Raw genomic sequence first — 12,696 nt, forward strand, 5'->3', positions numbered from 1 at the left:
CAGGGCATTCCAGCTGTGAGATACAACCCATTCAAAGGAATAGAAACAGGATGTGGAATGTCATATGTAAGAATCACAAGTAGGCCAGTGTAACTGGATCATAGAGGAGGAGAAGTCTTTGCTTTTGTAGCATCACAAAACGTCAGAGTTATATGGTTAAATGGTTCAATGTGAACCTGATCAAGAATTCCCTCGCTTTAAATCCTCAAATAAATGACTTCATTTAGTTCAAATTAGTGAGAGATAGACAATTTGGAAGTCAACTTTTATTATATCTATCAGTTTTTTGCCTATCCCTTTTATCTCTAGGATGTTATCTCTAAAATTCTTTTGTTTGATACTTCAAACAATGTATCCATCCTATCTTTTTAGATTAATTTCATATCATTCCTTCCTATATATTCTATGCTTCCAGTCAAATGATCTACCATAGTACATGCCTAGAATGCTCTACTCTCCACCTCTCCCTTTTACAATCCCTAACTCCATTTAAAATTAAGTACTACTTCCTACAAGAAGCCTTTCCCAATCTTCCCAGTTATTAGTGCTCTCCTTTCCAAAAATTATTTTTTATTTACCTTGTATATATTTCATATGTACTTATAAATCAACCAGAGTCAGCTGTAGTGATACACACCTATAATCCCTGCTATTGGGGAGGTTTCGGCTAATGAATCATTTGAGCTCAGAAGTTCTAACTATTGTGGGCTAAGCCAATTGGGCTTCCATACTAAGTCTGGTACCAATTATGGTGAATCTTTCAAGAATGGAATCCTCTCTGCTGCCTAAGGAGGAGTGACCTGGCCCAGGTCAGAAACAGAGCAGGTCAAACAAAGTGCCTATGCTGATCAGTATTGGTATAGATAGGGAGACTCATTCAATAGCCAGATGGATGGATGGATGGATGGATGGATGGATGGATGGATGGATGGATGGATGGATGGATGAGATAGACATCACTTAAGCATTTAAGTTTTTACTATGTAGTAGACACTGTGCTTTGTATATCTGTTATTTCCTCCTAATAGAACATAAGCTCTTTGTAGGCAGGGATTATTTCCATTTTTCATTTTGTATCCCTAGTACCATGCCTAACACAGAGTTGGTACTTAAATACTTTCATTGAATTGAATCAAACTTCATTTTTCCCTTTGAGGTGGAAACTACATAATAGTTTGAGCAATATTTTATTTGCTGTTTCTGAATAAAGATTTGCTCTAGCTCTTTTTCTTCTCTCTCTCTCTGTCTCTCTCTCTCTCTGTCTCTCTCTCTCTCCCAATCAGTACCTAAATAGACATATAAAAGGTCTGTTTTGTTCTTCTTGAGTATTTTATCATGTCAGAATCTAATATTTTCTTAAAAAGTAGATAGCAACAAAAAAGTATACATATTTCTCCATTCAATTTGGTAAATTAAGCCACATGGATTAAAAATGTGAATTCTATGAATTTCAACATTTCTCTTTGATAAAAATACAAATCTAAACAAATTAAAAATAACCAAGATAGGAAGTAAAAGAAAATAAAGTGTTTATTCATAAAATTAAGTGTTTATTCATATTTCATTGTTCATAATGATAGACCAGATTCTTTCAAGTGAATGATTACTTACTGACTTTACGTTAAGTATGCATTTTCTTTGCTCCAAAACAAAAAGACCATTTAGTGTTCTTGATAAACATATAGAAGTGTCCAATTTTTGTAGCTGAATTAATTTATTCATTTGGTAAGATTTGGCTCATTAGTAGAAGAGATGATAAAACAATATGTATATATGCATAAATGAAATATCATACAGTGATATCATGCCTACTAACAAAATTAAATAATATATGCCTTAATTATTTTACACTGTACACTTCTGCCCATACTCCAGGTATCTGAAATAAAAATAATAATGATAGAATATGGATTTCTGTAAAAGTGTAAGATATAATTTAAAAAACAGTTCAGTATATATCAGGCTGATGAATCATTGCTCTGCCTTTAAAGAAAACAAAATATATTTCCAACCAGCCACATACATGGCTGTTAGATGAAAACCAGAAAATTTCAACTTCAGCCCTTTCCTTCTGCTGGATCAGTCCACTCTTGAGTCTTGGATCCTTGGATGCACTTGATTTACATCATAGAGTATAAAATGAGGTAACTGGACCAATCTATGAGTTAAGAAGCATATTAATCATGTACTACATGTTGAGCATAGTGCTATGTTCTAAGGATATAAAAATAAATATGAAACAATCTCAGCCTTCAAGGGGTTTGCAATCTAGTTAGGGAAAACTATGTGGGTATAAATAAAAGCAGATACAGGCACAAATATACTGGAACCAGTTCAAACTGGCTAGAAAGAGTTAATTGTTTTTCATTTCATTTTGTTTTGGTGAGGCCATTGGGGTTAAGTGAATTGCCCAGGGTCACACAGCTAGTAAGTGTTAAGTGTCTGCGGCCAGATTTGAACTCAGGTACTCCTGAATCCAGGGCTGGTGCTCTATCCACTGAGCCACCTAGCTGCCCCCAAAGAGTTAATTGTTAAATTTTTGGTATCACCATCTACACCTTAGAAATCATCAAATACTGCCAGTCAGAGCTTGGTTTATTATTCTGTTGATTGTCTAGACTTAAGAAAGTGAAGGAGAAAATATTAATGCTTCAGATTAAGCTTAAAAGTCAGTTGTTAAACATTTGCCAGTACACCCTACTTTTAAAGGGAGGGAACTAGCAGTCAGGGAGATCAGTAAAGGCCTTATGTGGACAGTAGCTCTTGAGCTGAACTTTGAGGGAAACTAGGAGTTCTGAGTGATGAAGGTAAGAAAGGAATACAGCCAGACATGAGAGATAGACAATACAAAGGCATATAGGGGTCAGAGTACTGCATACAAGGAACAAAAATAAAGCTAGTTTGGCTGAACCACAGTATGCATGGGGGGAAGCAATGTACTTTAATTGCCAAACAGAAAAAGTTCCATATTTTGTCCCAAAGGTCATAGGGATCCCTTGCAATTTGTTGAAGAGGGGAAGTGATATGGTTAAATCCATACGTTTAGGGTCTTTGAAGTTATATGAAGGATGGATTGGAAAGGGAAGAAATGAATCAGAGAGACCAATTATAGTCCAAGTGAGGGATGACGAAGCCCTGAACTAAGATTGTATCTGTGTGAATGGAGGGAAGGGGATGGATGGGAGAAATATTGTAAAGGTAGAAATGATTCAGTCTGGCAACTGAATGGATATGAGGGCTAAATGAGATGAGGAGCCAATGATGACACTATGAATGTGAACTGAGATAACTGGAAAGATGATGGCACCCTCAAAAGAGTAACAGGGATATTCAGAAGTGGGGTGAGTTTAGAGGTTAAAAGTAATAACTTCTATTTTATACATGTTGCGTTTGAATGTATATTGGGACATCTGTTTTGAATATCCAATAGTCAGTATTGCAGGACTGGGATTCAGGAGCAATAGAGGGCTGGAAATATAGATATAGGAGTTATCAGCATAGATTAAATCAATGTGAGCAGCCGAGGTCACTGAAAGAATGTAAGGAGAAAAGAGGGCATAGCACAGTATCTTGGGGTATACCCACAGTTGGGGGAAGGGAATAGTTATGGATCATCATGCTGCAAAGGAGACTAAGAAGCAGTGGTCAGACAGGATGCTCTTTGGCACTCCATCCTCTCATAATTCAGATTTTCAGCCTGTGCAGCATGTTTTCTCTATTTCCATTAGCTTGAGCCCCATCAGATGTGTTCTTCTATCTTTAAGGGCTAATGACTAGCACTTTAGTTCTGTTTAATCACTTAACACTAGGTAGCTTTTACAAAGGAAGAGCAAGGATAAATGTATAAACATTTTCCTTAACAGCTTGGGAGCAAAATCTCCCCTTATACCACTGCTGATTTGAGGTAGAGTAGAGGTTAGACACAGAACTTAGCTCAGTTCCATCATAGCATTGGTCCCACCAAGTTCATTTCTGGATATTATATGACTTCCAGATAAGACTGCACCCCAGCTATCATTAGGATGGATATCCAAAGGTCATTTTAAAAGTTACTCCTTGCTCCTCAGGGCATTGGTACTCTGCTACTTGCAAACCTGAACTTTGAAACCTGAAACCTGAAACCTGAAAGATAGTATATCAAGGAACCCTCTAGACCTCTCAAACTCACAAGGTAAAAAGCTCCATTCCTTCACTGGATGTCAACTTTCAACAAGAACATTGAGGCCAAGAGGCCTGACAAGACTTTTTTGAATGCCACCACAGCCAATCAAATACCCTCCTCTTATATCTACAGCTTGCTCACTAGAGTCAGTTATAGAATGTCTATGCATGGTCTGTGATAAGTTTCCCCAAGGCACTTCCCTTATACCATATCTCCATTCTTCTGGAATCAGCTCCCTAGCATCTTCCAGATAGAAAAATGCCATTTGGGGCAGCTGGGTGGTGCAATGGATAAAGCACCAGCCCTGGATTCAGGAAGACCTGAGTTCAAATCCAGCCTCAGACACTTGACACTTACTAACTGCATGAACCTGGGTAAGTCACTTAACCCTAATTGCCCCCACCAAAAAAAAAGAAAGGAAGGAAGGAAGGAAGGAAGGAAGGAAGGAAGGAAGGAAGGAAGAAAAAGAAAAATGTCATGTCAAGGTACCTGCACATATTATAGATCCTACTACACATGTAACTTTGAGTTATTATTATTGTTCTTCCTCAGAACCATGTGGAATTATATGAAAAGATTATCATTCTTGAATATCTCTCACCCTTCTGCCATCTTTTTACAGAGAGCTTTTGTTGAAGGAAACCTGTCTTCTCTAAACATTTTGAGATCCTTTTCCCTTAAAACTCAGGTTCTGTGTTTTATGAATTATAAGATGACATGGTCACTTTCTTTCAAAGTGCTTATCACTTTCAAGTTTAGTCTGATTTTCCCTCTAGATTTAGAAAGAATAGATAAATGATTTTTTTAATGAATTTTTAAATGAATTTTAATGAATTTTAAATGATTCAGAGAAATTATAGGTAAAATGCCAAAAATCCTAGGGGAAGTCTGTATCAAAATTTTGGTATGAATCAAATTCTAGAGATACAAAAAGAAGCAAAGATAGCATGAAACAATGGGAAACAGTACTAGACTTAGAGTCATAGAACCTGAATTCAACTCCTGTCTGATACTTACTACCTATATGGCTTTGGGCAAGTCACTTAACCCTTCTGGACCTCAGTTTCCCCATTTGTAAAATGAAGAAGTTAAACTAGATGACATCAAAATTTCCTTCTAAATCTGATTCTAGAAGCTGTCTAAACACATCAATTTGGCTCCACAGGGAACTCATTGACCAATCTAAATTTTTAAATGACAAGCTTGAAAGATGGAGAAAAGGGCAGGTAAGGTACAATGCATACAAAACAGTGGCAGAGTCCCATAAGAATTGTGCCAGGATAATACATTCAAAATGAGTTGAGACTGGCAACGACTGCTGAGGAAGAAAGATAGACATACAGAAGGGGGAGAGAAAGGAAAGAAGGAAGGAAGAAATAAAGGGAAGGCAGGAGGGAGATAAATATAAGTAGGTAGATAGATAGATAAATGATAGATATCATATATATGTATGTATATACCTAACTTGGAAGTAAGAGGATATAGAGTTATATGGTTGAAGGCAAGAGGAGGCTAAAAAATGAATAGAACTGTTGCTCAGAGTAGATGAGAAGATGATAATGAGAGAATGATCTTTAGACTGGAAAGGTCAGACAAAATGGTTAGTGGGAGATTGAAACTCAAAAAACCCTGAGATCCAAGATGGTCGATTAGAGGTAGCAACCCAGTGGAACTCTCAAGATTCCCCTATAAACCATTTTAAAATACCTCCTCAAATCAAATTTTTGAAGTGTCAAAGCCAACAAAAGGTCAGGGTAGGAAATTTTTCTAAACTAAGACAACTTAGGAGGTCAGTAAGAAGGCTCTGTGACACCAGCATAAGCATGGACATAGAGCATGGAAGTAGCAATAGCTATGAGCCCTGGAGGCAGCTGAGACAATGGCAGCAATAACAGCTTCAGGAGCTTTCAGCCCAGAGACCCTTAGGGGATTGGACAATTTTTTAGAAAGAGATTCCAAGGGCTCCCTGTGTTGTCAATGGGTGCAGGACCAGGACCTGTTTGCCAATTCTATTGCCCATAAGCCTTTCTGGATTGCAGCTCTAGGGTAGAGAAGAATACTGGTGGTTGGTCACAAGGGAGCGAAGGCCCTGGTCACAGTTCCAGAGAGGTGATAGCACTTATAATTGCAGGAAACAGGAACCTTGGTCACAGTATCAGAGTCAAGAGGAGTGTTAGTACTTGTGACTTCAGGACCTGGGCACAGCTCCAGGACCAAGAGGAGTGCTAAGGTTTGTGGCTACAGAGGACCAGGAACCCTTCCTATATGACCAGAACACAGACCAAAAGAGCAGTGACCATACTACTTCCTGCATCACACCACCTTGGAAGCACCAAAAACTTGCATACTCCCAGACTTAGCTCTGAAACAGCAGCATGAAAAAATCCTGAGGCTTGGGATGGTGCCTCCTCACCCTAAGGTGAATAGAACCCAATTTTAACATAAAGTTCAAAGTCAACAAATAGGCTGGGAAAATGAGCAAACAACCAAAAAAAAACCCACTTGATTATAAAAAAGCTACTATTGAGGCGGGGAAAACCAAAACATAAATTCAGAAGATAATGTGAAAACAGCTACAAAAAGTCTCAAAGTAAAATGTTAATTGGACCCAAGATCAATCAGAATTCCTGGAACAGCAAATGGAAAGAGATAATAAAGAGAGAGAGGAAAAATTGAGGGAAAAAACTGAGAATGATGCAAGAAAATTATGAAAAGAGAATTAACATCTTGGTAAAAGAGTCCCAAAAAACACTGAAGAAAATACATTAAAAAATAGAATTGGCCTATGGTAAAAAAGAAAAAGAAAAAAGAAAAAAGAGGCACAAAAATTCATGGAAGAAAAGAATTCCTTAAAAAGCAAAATTGAGCAAGTAGAAAAAAAGGTACAAAATCTCACTAAAGAAAATAATTCCTTAAAAATTAGATCTGGGCAAATGGAAATTAATGACTCAATCAGGCATCAAGAAACAATAAAACAAAGTCAAACATAAAAAAAAGAAAATGTTAAATATCTTATCGTAAAAACAATTGACCTAGAAAAAAAAGATCAAAAAGAGACATTTTAAGAATTATTAGACTACCTGTAAGCCATGATCAGGGAAAGAGCCTAGATGGCATATTCTAAGAAATTATCAAGGAAAACTGCCCTAGTATCTTAGATACAGAGGGTAAAATAGAAATGTAAAGAATCCATTGATCACTTCCTAAAAGAGATCCCAAAATGAAAACTCCCAGAAATATTATAGTACAAGATTTAGCAGCTTCCCTTAAAGGAGCAGAAGATTTGAAATATGATATTCTGGATAGTAAAGGAGCTAGGATTATAGACAAGAATAATCTACTCAGCAAAACTGAGTATAATCCTTCAGGGGAGAAAATGGATACTTAATGAAAGTGAGAACTTTCAAGCATTCCTGATGAAAAGACCTAGCTGAATAGAAAATTTATCATTCAAACACAACACTCAAGAGGTACATTAAAATGTAAACATGAAAGAATAAGGGACTTAATAAAGTTAAATAGTTTGCATTCCTATAAGGGAAGATGATGCATCTAACTACTAAAAACTTTATCATTGTTAGGACAGTTGAAAGGAATTTATATAGACAGAGAGCATGGATATGAATCAATAATGCTGAAATGATTTACCAAAAAAATGAAGGCATAAGGAAGTGGGATGCACTGGGAAGAGGGGAAAGGGAGAGGGAGAATGGAGAAATGATTATACAATGGAGGGGAAAACAGGGAGCTGGCAAGAAATACTTGAACCTCACTCTCACGAGAATTGCTTCAAAAAAGGAAAGAATATAAAAACACACACATATACACATACATACATATATACACACACTCGATTGTGTATAAAAATGCAACTTACTCAATAGGAAAATAGGAGGGGAGGGGGATAAAAGATAGGAGGGGTGGAATGATAAAAGGGAGGGCAGATTAAGGGATGCTGTGGTTAGAAGCAAAATTGGCTTTCAAGGAGAAACAGGATAAAAAGAGAGAGAATAAATAAAAGAAAATGGGATGGATGAAATACACAGTACTATAACTGTGAATGTGAATCAGATAAGCTCACCCCAAAAAATGGAAGCAGCTAGCAGAATGGATTATAAAACAGAATCCAATAATATATTGTTGTAAGAGACAAACTTCAAACAGAAAGCCACACACAGAGTTAAAATAAAGGGCTGAAGCAGAATCTAATATACTTCTGCTGAGATTTTTTTAAAAGGGTGGGGGTAGTAATCATGATATTAGGCAAAGCAAAATCAAAAATAGATCTAATTAAAAGAGATAATCAGGGAAACTACATTTTGCTAAAGGGTACCAATGAAGTAATATTCAAAAAATTTTACAACAAGTTTCTCTCATAAAGGCCTCATTTCTTAAGTATATACTGAGTTTAGAACTGAGTCAAATTTATAAAAAGACCCATTCCCCAATTGATAAATGGTCAAGATATAAACAGTCAGTTTTCAGACAAAGTCATCAAAACTATCTATAGTCATATGAAAAAATGTTCTAAATCACTAGTGATTAGAGAAATGCAAATCAAAACAACTTTGAAGTAACCATCTCACACTATCAGAAATGATAAATGTTGGAGGGGAAGAAGGAAAAATAGGTACACTAATGAAATGCTGGTGGAGTTGTGAATTAGTCCAAGCATTCTAGAGAACATTTTGAAACTATCCCCAAAGGGCTATAAAACTGTGTATACCCTTTGACCCAGCAATACCACTACTAGGTCTGTATTCCAAAGAGATTAAAGAAAAAGGATAAAGATCTATTTGTAACATATATACACACACATATACACACATATACATATATATATATATGCAGCTGTTTTGTGGTGGCAAAGAATTAGAAATCAAGGGGATGCTCATCAATTGGGAATGGCTAAACAAATTGTGGCATATGATTGTGATGGAACACTATTGTCCTATAAGAAATGAACATGAATGTAGTTTCAGAAAAACATGACAAGACCTATATGAAGTAGAGCCAAATGAAGTGAGAAGAACTGGGATATCATTGTGCATGGGGTTTTCTTGCCAAAAATGCTGGGGTGATTTGCCATTTTCCTCTCTAGTTAATTTTACAAATTTAAAAAACTGAGGCAAACAGGGTTAAGTGACTTGTCCAGGGTCACACAGGTAGTAAATGTAAATGTCTCAAGCTGGATTTGAATCCAGGCTGGCACTCTATTCACTAGAATAAGGGAGACACTGCACCAGTGTCAAATTTTAATCCAAATTAAAACCAAAAAAGATTGAAATGTTAGTGAATTTTTGATTCCATGATTATATTTTTGAGAAATTAACTTAGTAAATTAAATGATTAATACCTGAAAATGGGAAACATGATTATGTTTCAGTTTATATTGACAGTGAATATCATATCCTACAATTTTAATGACATTGAACATTAATTGTTGAACATCAACTCTAGCATACTCCAATGGAAGAGTCTCACTGTGACAGCCTGTCAAACCAGTACCAGAGACAAGTTTCAAATACTCTTATTTCCAAAATGACAGTTTTCCCGAGAGAGGAAAAAAGAGATTTGCCTTGTCTAAGCCCATCATGTTTCCAATGTAAATATTTTTCTTCTCTCGGAATAGTGGACCGTTGTGAGCCCTAGTGCCCATGGACACAATTTCCCTGGGAGAAACAGGAAAAAAATTAGTTCAATATAATAAAGTTCATTCTGGATTTTATGCAAGAGCAATTTGCAATAGATCGCACATACTGAGACAAATATGTAACTGCTAAATGGAAATATAAACATACAGAGGGGAAAAAAGTTACATCTTAATAAGGGTTCATCCCCAGCTTCAAAAACTTGACTCTCCTTGCTTAATATGGGCAGTTCACAAGCAATTTCAGTTAGTTGTGTTGCCAATGGCTACTCACTGAGCCTGATTTTAGAATGTTAACTGAGTAAGGTCATTTCCAACACGAATAGAAGCAATCATTGGTCATGTGAATGAACTCTATTAATTCTGTTAATCAACAAATGGCAGATCTCTTTAAGAGACCTATAAACCTTCTGTGATACATGGCAATCCTCTTATCTCTTTGACTCTCATATTTTTTAGGAGATGATTCCAAACATTCTTCTTTCTCTTCAGATGTTTCATAACACTTTCTCCCCATTCCTTCTCAGAAAAAGACTTAACTTCCTGCTTTAATGAGAAAATAAGGGCTTTCTACAATGAGCCCCTTTTCTTCCTTACTACATTCCTCAAACCCCTCTCTACCACTACTCATTCTCTCTTCCTTTGCTTACTCTAGTCTTTCATGCAGAAGCAGGTCTCTCCTTGCTAAACTCTTTGCTTGTGATCTTGACTCTTTCCCCTCCCACATCCTTTGGAGTATTTTCCCCCTTCAATCCCTCCCTCATTTTCCCTCATCTTTAATAGCTCATTATCTATTGGCTTTTCCTCTACTGCTGGCAAATATGCATATCTCCCCATTCTTAAAAAAAAATCATTGTCTCCATTTCCTCACCTCCCTCGCTCTTCTATGACTATGACTCTATCAACCACCCCTTCCTCCCGAACACTCTCCCCTTCTTGAATGCTTGTGACATTGCTCTGTTTTGGATGACCAACTGTCATGTTTTAGGGTAATTTCTGAATTGGGTTGGACTAGATGACCTCACATCCTTTTGACTTGCTTCCTAGCTGACTATTTTTTTCTCATTTTTTTTCTGGATTATTGTCCTCTTCCTACTCACTAAGCATGAGCATCCAGATAGACTGGGTAATTTCCTCTCTCCATCTCTCTCCCTTAATAATCTCATGAACTTCCATGGGCTTTATTATCATTTCTATACAGCTGATCTCAAAGCTATGTAGCCAGTCTAATCTTTCTCCTCTATTACCTATTATCCTGTATTATAAACTACCTGCTAGGTGGCACCACCTGGATTTCCAGTAGTTATCTTCAACTCCATATGTTGAAAAGAGAATTCATATTCCCAAACCCATCTCTCTTCCAAGTTTTCCTGTTTTTGTTGATGGCACCATCTTCCCTCAGTCTCCATATCCAAAGAGTAGCCAAATAGTATTAATCCTGTCTCAGCAATATCTCTTGTAGTCTCCTAATTTCCACTCATACTTTGAATCTCTACTTGTGTTTGGGTCTTCGTTCTCTCTCACCTAGACTATTATGAATACCTTCTAACTGCTTTCAGTGTCTCCAATTTCATCCCCTACTCAAAAATCTTCAATGACTCCCTATTGCATCTACAGTAAAAAACAAACAACAACAACAACAAAAAAAAAAACCCTCTTTGGCCTGTCATTTAAAGTGCTCTAAAATTTAATGGGGGAGACAACATACAAACTGGTCAAAGCAAATCATTTAGTCAGTCAGTCAGACAATAAACATTTATTAAGTGTTGACTATATTCTAGGCACTGTACTATGTTCTGGGGATACAAAGAGAAGCAAAAAAAAAAAAAGTCCTTGCTTTAAAAAGGGAAAAAGAGGGGGCAGCTAGGTGGTGCAGTAGATAAAGCATTGGCCCTGGATTCAGGAGGACCTGAGTTCAAATCCAGTCTCAGACACTTGACACTTACTACCTGTGTGACCCTGGGGAAGTCACTTAACCCTCATTGCCCCACCAAAAAAAAAAAAAGGAAAACAACCTATATATATATATATATATATATATGCAAATATTTACAGCAACTCTTTTTTGTGGTGGCAAAGAATTGGAAATTGAGATGCCCATCAACTGGGGAATGGCTGAAAGAGCTGTGGTATTTGATTATGATACACTACTACTGTGCTATAAAAAATGATTAGCAGGGTGATTTCAGAAAAACCCAGCAAGGCTTCTACAAACTGATACAAAGTGAATTGAATAAGACCAAGAGAACATTATACACAGTAACAGCAATACTGTAACTATGATTAACTGAAAAACTTAGCTACTTTGATCAGTAAAATGCTCCATAACTCCAAAAAAGTCATGATGAACAGTGGAGGATAGTCACTTCCAGAGAGAGAACTCCGACTGCAGATTGAAGAATACTTTTTTTACTTTGTGTTTTTTGTGTGTGTGCGCTTTCTTTTTTGCAACATGGCTAATATAAAAATATGTTTTGTATCACTTCACGTGTATAATTGATACATAAAAAAGAAAGTCTTCACTGTCAAGGAGCTCACAGTCTAATGGAGGAGAAAAAGTAAAACAATGTACAAAGAAAACAAGATACAGAATAAATAGGAGAGAATATGAATTAGCATTAAGAGGGCTAAGAAAGGCTTCTTTCAAAAGGTCGGGTTTTAGGGGGCAGCTAGGTGGTGCAGTGGATAGAGCACCAGGCCTGGATTCAGGAGCACCTGAGTTCAAATCTGGCCTCAGACACTTGACACTTACTAGCTGTGTGACCCTGGGCAAGTCACTTAACCCTCATTGCCCTGGGGGGAAAAAAGGTCGCGTTTTGCTGGGACTTGGAGGAAGTCAGGGAAGATAGGAGGCAGAGATGAGAAGATAGAGCATTCCAGGTAG

Source organism: Dromiciops gliroides, chromosome 2 (assembly GCF_019393635.1).
Source record: "Dromiciops gliroides isolate mDroGli1 chromosome 2, mDroGli1.pri, whole genome shotgun sequence".
NCBI lineage: Eukaryota > Metazoa > Chordata > Mammalia > Microbiotheria > Microbiotheriidae > Dromiciops > Dromiciops gliroides.